We start from the raw sequence: 6,925 nt of genomic DNA on the forward strand, positions 1-6,925 counted from the left end.
TGTGTTTCCAATAAGACCAATTATCACTTTAATTGTATGGCTCCACTCCATTTTTTAGTTCTTTAACAACAGACTATTTGGGCACTGGCCCAAGTTCTTTGAGAAGTACAGGTATTAAATGGATGATAATTTTTTCTTGGTTCTATTGAGGTTTAGTCCATGATTTAATTTTCCTCCATTATTTGGTTGGTTGGTTGGTTGGTTGGTCTTAAGTTTTATAATCAACTAGAGGCCCGATGCACTAAATTTTTGCAAGGGACTTGGCCCTTGCAGCTGTGGTGGCTTGCCTCAGCCTGAGGCAACCGCAGCAGCTGCCTCAGCCCTCCCAGCCCTGGATTCGTCTGGAAGGTCATTTGGAAGGACATCCAGCCTAATTAGCATATTACACTTTTATTATTATAGACACTTCCCTCCATTTTCCAGAATTGATTGTGTCTCCTTGTGAATACGGGCAAATATCAAATGTGGAAGCTTTCTAATATGTTCAGTGTAGGGAAAACACTGAACTGACAATGAAAAGACTAAGATATTTGCTCTTAATTCTTCTAAAAAATGATATACAAACTATCATATAAATAATATATATCCAGACTATTATAATATGCATTTTAAATCACTTATTCTTGAAATAATTACAGGCTTTCCTGGCCCTGAGGTGAAGGCCTCAGCTGCCAGTCTGCCAGAAATCTAGGAACAGGAACAGGTGAGGTGAAGATGAAAGAGAGATTTAGCTATGTGATTTACTTCACCTTGGATCCCCTTCAATTCCAAATCTCAGCAGTTAATCAAATGTCTGCTACCATTAACCGAGCAGAGGCAATAAGTAACAGAGTGGAAGTAACAGATGCCAGAGCTACTTCTATAGCTAACTCACCAAATCACATCACCAGTCCTTTCGCCCTTGTTTTATCTAATACAAGGGGAAGAGGACATGCAGCCTTCCAAAAGGACAAAACCACAGGAACAGAAGACAGTCCCTAGTTTATAAAGCTTTCTCACTGAGTGTCGCCTTTTTCTGCCTTCAAATGATGTATTTAGGAGGTAGTAGTACTTACTACTACAAAATGTATGACAAGAAAATACATGAAAAATCTACCTACCTAACCACCCCATTTCCTTTCCTTTTTTAAAAAAATCTTTTATCTTCTCCCTTTTGTCAATTATAGGGACATTTCTCTGATAGCTGGCAGTTGAAACCACAAGCAGGTGTAAAAACTGCCTATCAACCTTTTAGCAACGTGTCAGGTAGGATAGTACTCTGATTATCTAAGTGACTTTAGATACCATTTAACCTCATTTTTGCAAATCAAAATAACATTTATCAATGAAAAGTGACTCTTGGCATGGCTCAGTGGTTGAGCTTCGACCTCTGAACCAGGAGATCACGGTTCGATTCCCGGTCAGGGCACAAGCCCGGGTTATGGGCTCCATCCCCAATGTGGGGCATGCATGAGGCAGCCAATCAATGATTCTCTCTCATCATTTATGTTTCTATCTCTCTCTCCCTCTCCCCTCCTCTTTAAAATAAAATATACATATATATTTTAAATATATACATATATTTAAAAGTGACTCTCAAACTGGTAAAGCCAGAGAAAATTTTAAGAGTATGCACCAAAAGCACTGGATCTAAACAATTTGTAGAATGCAATGAGCCTTATTTGTATACTTGTAACCTCTATATTTTTCTTTTAAACTCTTTGACCTCAATTGAAAAATAGTGATTGAAATCTTAAAGATCTGCAATATTTTTATTATTTAAAATGTTATGTGACATTGGGAATTAAATGTACTGTTAACTCTAGAAGACACTTGCTTTTTGTAGCCATAATAATTTTATATTGAAAAGTAGAGCCAGGCATTAGCCGACGTTAATGAATGAATTAATTAATTAGCCATAGGTACAGTGTAGTGTTGTTTTAATATTCTCCTGGGGGAGGGGGTTTTACAACAGAATTTCTTTATACTAGAATCCACAAATTGAGGATCTTAAGTATCTTTTGATTGTTTAATTAAGTCATCTCCCTTGGACTTGGGCCAAGATTGATCCATCACATACAGCATCATAATGTGTATATATTAGAAAAATAATTAGAAAATAGAGTTCTCTATATCTCTAGTAGGAAAGCTATGCATTTGTTAGTTTAAGTAGGACTGCCAATAACTTTATCATGAATATTATTAGGTGACCATGTAAACTGAGTCCAAGTCCTTTATGCAAAAATGAAATTTGCACATGTTCATGAAATTAAATACATCATTATCAATAACTGGATACCTAGTTCAAAAGAACAAATGGCTAAAATTGTACTGTGTAAACAGGACCCCAGTAAGGTGTGTGAGAAAGTACTGATTGCTATTATTATTTAGTTTCCAATTATTTTAGTACAAGAACCAAATGCTTAAGATAAAGGACACATGACTAAAGGTTTCACCAGCACTCATGACAGCTGCTTTAAAAAAATTTGTCCAAAGACTCTTGAAGAGCTTGTCAAGTCTCACCAGGAAATAACCAGCTGGTCAGTGTTTCTACCTCTGCTGCATAAGACCAGAGGCTATTCTGTGACTCAACCTCTTGGTCCCAGTTCCAAATTTGCCAAAGCCATCTCCTAGAGTTTATTCACCTCATATATGGAAAGGAGAATATCTACTTTGGGGAATATAAGATGTTTAGTCCTTTAAGTCAGGAAATACTAGATTTATGGCAAGAGGTGGTCACACCCCGATACTGCAAAGCAAATGAAAGCTTCAGGAATCAAATCATAACAGAAACCCTTGCCTAAAAGATTCTGTTGCATTGCTACACCACCTACCCACATATGCCATGATTTTGTGTGTTTACCAGAAAAGTCAAAACTTTTCCTGTAGTTATATGACATTTTTGTTTCCCGGTCTTGTTCTTGTACCAATTCATTACATTTAATGAATGTTCCCACAAAATGCCAAAGAACAGAGGTGAGTTATCCATGATTTGACCAGATGCTGAAAATAGTTATTAGCCCCTTTCAGAAAGTAAGGAGACTATTTTTTATGACAATGTATATATAAGATTTATAGTGAAATGTTTGGCAAATTGTGGAATTATCCTGGAAGTAATCGTGTGGAATATAAAATGGAAAAAAATCACAAATTCATTCTTCTACAGTATTTGTAGATATGACTTAAGTTACAAATTGCACATTATGATAAACATTGGAAATGCACCTGCAACAATGAGCCCTGGGCTTGGACTAGCTCATCTCTTGAATCCTAAAACGGAGACTCACAGAGATTCTATGACTTGCCAAACAGTGGCAAAGCCAGGATCAGAATCCAGGCCTTCTGGCTCAATTCCTGTGCTCTTTCCACTCTACCATACTCCACTCTTTTTTTCCCAAATTATTCTGATTCTAAGCATTTTTTTTCCAGAGCTATGACTTTCACTACTTCTGTTGCTGATTTAATTTGTGGGTTAATTTGCTTTTCCCAAATACACTTATTGAGCACATGCCTGGGCTGGCCTAAATTATACTATAGTTTTCAAAAGTGTGCTGGAGGGGACTTGAGTAGTCACCACATATTATTTGCAACAGGCACAGATTTAACTGTGGTTGGACACAAAGATCATTGACCCACCTGTTGTTCCATCACCTCTTTTTTTTAAAATCACGTTTTATTATCCTTTGTCAAGTTAGTGCTTTTCTTCTCTCCACGACAGTTTCTTGCCAACAACCACAGTAAACACAGCTGTCAGAAGTTTTCTCTGCAACTCAGTACAAAAGGATACGTATGCAGTACTTATTCAGAAATCGCAGTAGGGGGCTAGCTGCTTCCACAAGTATTTCAGAGTGTTTCCAGAGTCTTTTGAAGCTTCATAAAGATTTACCTTTACTTGCAAACCCCATTTGAGCCCAGATATTAAATGCTTACACTCTTCCACAAGATTGATTACTCAGTTTAGCTTACATCTTGGGAAGGAAAAATTAAAAGCAAGCTAAGAACAAGAGAACAGATTGAGTCTCTGCCATCTACTTCCTATTTTCCCCTTTGTACTCGTAACTCTCAATCCTTGCTCTACATCAGAATCAGCTGGTAAACTTTTCAAATATAGCGATTCCTGGTCCCTAACCCTAAAGCTTCATTTTAATTTATGGAAATGGAAGTGAAAGAGAGGGATCCATTTTTTAAAAGTCCCTCCAGATAACTGTAATATGTAGCCAAGGTTGATAACCACCGTTCTATACAAACATAGCTGACACGTGAAGGATGCATGAGGGGCATGGGAGTGGGGTGCACTCTGTTTGAGAGTGAAATGATCCTGGTATCCAACCTAAAGAAATTATAAAACACGAGAGGACCAAAATTTGTGCACTTTGGGGGGTTCCTCAGCCCGGCCTGCACCCTCTTCCAGTCTGGGAGCCCTCAGGGGATGGAGAGGTTCCCTCCATTGCAGCTGCACTTGCCAGCTGTGAGCCTGGCTTCCGGCTGAGCAGTGCTCCCCCTGTGGGAGCACACTGACCACCAGGGGGCAGCTCCTGCATTGAGCGTCTGCCCCCTGGTGGTCAGTGCACGTCATAACAAGCAGTTGAGCAGCCTTAGCATATCATTAGTATACTAGAGGCCCGGGGCACAAAAATTTGTGCACTTGGGGGGGGGGGGGGTGTTCCTCAGTCCGGCCTGTGTCCTCTCGCAGTCTGGGACCCCTCGGGGGATGTCCACCTGCTGGCTTAGGCCCACTCCCCAGGGGATTAGGCCTAAGCTGGCAGTCAGACATCCCTCTGGCATACTGGGAGCTCTCCAGGGATGTTCACTTGCCAGTGGGGAGCAGGCCTAAGCTGCAGTCGGACATCCTTAGTGCTGCTGAGGAGGCGGGGTACCACTGCTGTACTGGCAGCCATCAGCCTGGCTTGTGGCTGAACAAAGCTCCCCCTGTGGGAGTGCACTGACCACCAGGGGGCAGCTCCTGCATTGAGCGTCTGCCCCCTGGTGGTCAGTGTGTGTCATAGTGACCAGTCATTCCCAATCATTCTGCTGTTAGGGTCAATTTGCATTTTACCCTTTTATTATATAGGATAGAGGTCTGGTGCATGGGTGGGGGCAGGCTGGTTTGTCCTGAAGGGTGTCCTGGATCAGGGTGGGGGTCCCCGCTGGGGTGCCTGGCCAGCCTGGATGAGGGGCTGATGGTTGTTTGCAGGCTGGCCACGGCCCCCAGCCACCCAAGCTCCCAGTGGAAGCTGGCTGGAAGCAGGTATCTGAGATTTATTTGTCTTCTATTATTGAAACTTTGTTGCCTTGAGTGGAGGCCACAGCCAGCCAGGGCAGGCGGGAAGCTTGGTTTCCTCCATTGCCGGGGCAACCAAGCCTCTTGCTTGCTCCAGCTCCGTGGCTGCTGGCCGCCATCGTGGTTGGGTTAATTTGCATATAGTTGCTCTTATTGGCTGGTGGGTGTGGCTTGGGGTGTAGTGGAGGTGTGGTCAATTTGCATGCTTCTCTTTTATTAGATTAGATTACCCTTTGATTGGTTGACCAGATACTTAGCGTATTAAGCTTTTATTATATAGGATGAGTAAATACAAAAAATTAAGGCATCTGATTTATTTTAAGGCATTTTAGTCTGGAATATTCTGGTTTTTTCATATGTAGCATTTTGACTAGTGAAACCTCTTACAAAACTTTTTACTCTCATGTATTCAAAAATTCTTAAGAAATATTTGGCTTTCAAAAAAGAATTTGAAAAATATTGAAGTATCTAGATCTATGAAATTTGATAGCGGAAACCTTTTAAAGAGGGTTTCCAAAGTTTAAGTGTACTCTCATACTTTTTTTCCTTCAAAGACTCATAAATATCATTTGTTGCCATCACTCTTTAGTTTATCATGCTTTGCTAAAATCAAAAGTAACTCTATATATATGCATTAGCTTAACCACCCTCACAGATGGTTTTGACTGGCCTTGGATGCATCCAATTTGTTCTTCTAATATGGTCCACATTCATCCATTCATCTGGTCACCCAATAAATATGGATTCCTCCAAATCTGACTCCAATCCCATGTGTGTATTCATACATGTGCATACATCCTTTTAAATTTACCTTGAAAATATAACACTATTCAATGTGTATGGTGGTTTATAATCCAATATCCATTCCCTACCCCTTTCCCACCCCCAGGCCTAGATGTTTGGTCTAAATGTATGGTTCTCAAAACCTCGGCTGTGCATAGAATCACTTCAGGAGCTTTTAAACCTCTCGTTGCCCCAGGCTGCACCCCAGGATCTCTGAGGGTGGCACCCAGGGTGTCACTATTTTTCTCAACTTTCCAAATGAAGCCAAAGTTGAGCACCACTGATCTATACCTATTGTTGTAATCCTTTCTTTCCGTGATTGATTTAGGGGTACACATGTGACCCAATCTTTACCAAGGTGTGAGAAGACTTCTTTGAAGGGCTAATAAGAAAACTTTCCTCACCTCTAAAAAAAATGAAAAAGAAAAAAAGGTATAACAAGGACTCTTTTTTTTCTGGGCATTGTTGATCTGCATCTGCTACCACCATCTTATAACTATGACAGAAATCAACCTAGGGGTGAAGGTGACTTTGAAGAAATCAAAGAAAAAGAAAGAACTTGAGTCTTTGATGACATCTTTGAGGCACAGTTATTACCCACCCTAGAGCCTGACCTACCTCTGAGTCTTCTGCAGAATGGGAAAAACCCAACTGCCGTATTGCTTAAACTTGAGCCAGATTTTTCTGTCACTTGTGTCTAAAAGTACCCAGATCACACTCACCCTATTAAGGTAATACATTTTGAGTGTTGTCAAAAAGGTGATGAAATCTTATGCTTATTCCCAACACGTAAGTCATCCAGTCTTCCTTGAGAACCAGCGTCACTCCTTAGGTTCTAGTAAATAGGACAAAATTAGTTGATCTTTGTAAAGACACTGCTTG

The sequence above is a fragment of the Myotis yumanensis genome, unplaced genomic scaffold (genome assembly GCF_028538775.1).
Source record: "Myotis yumanensis isolate MYYU_CA2020_CCGP unplaced genomic scaffold, mMyoYum1.0.hap1 SCAF_8, whole genome shotgun sequence".
In the NCBI taxonomy this organism is placed as follows: domain Eukaryota; kingdom Metazoa; phylum Chordata; class Mammalia; order Chiroptera; family Vespertilionidae; genus Myotis; species Myotis yumanensis.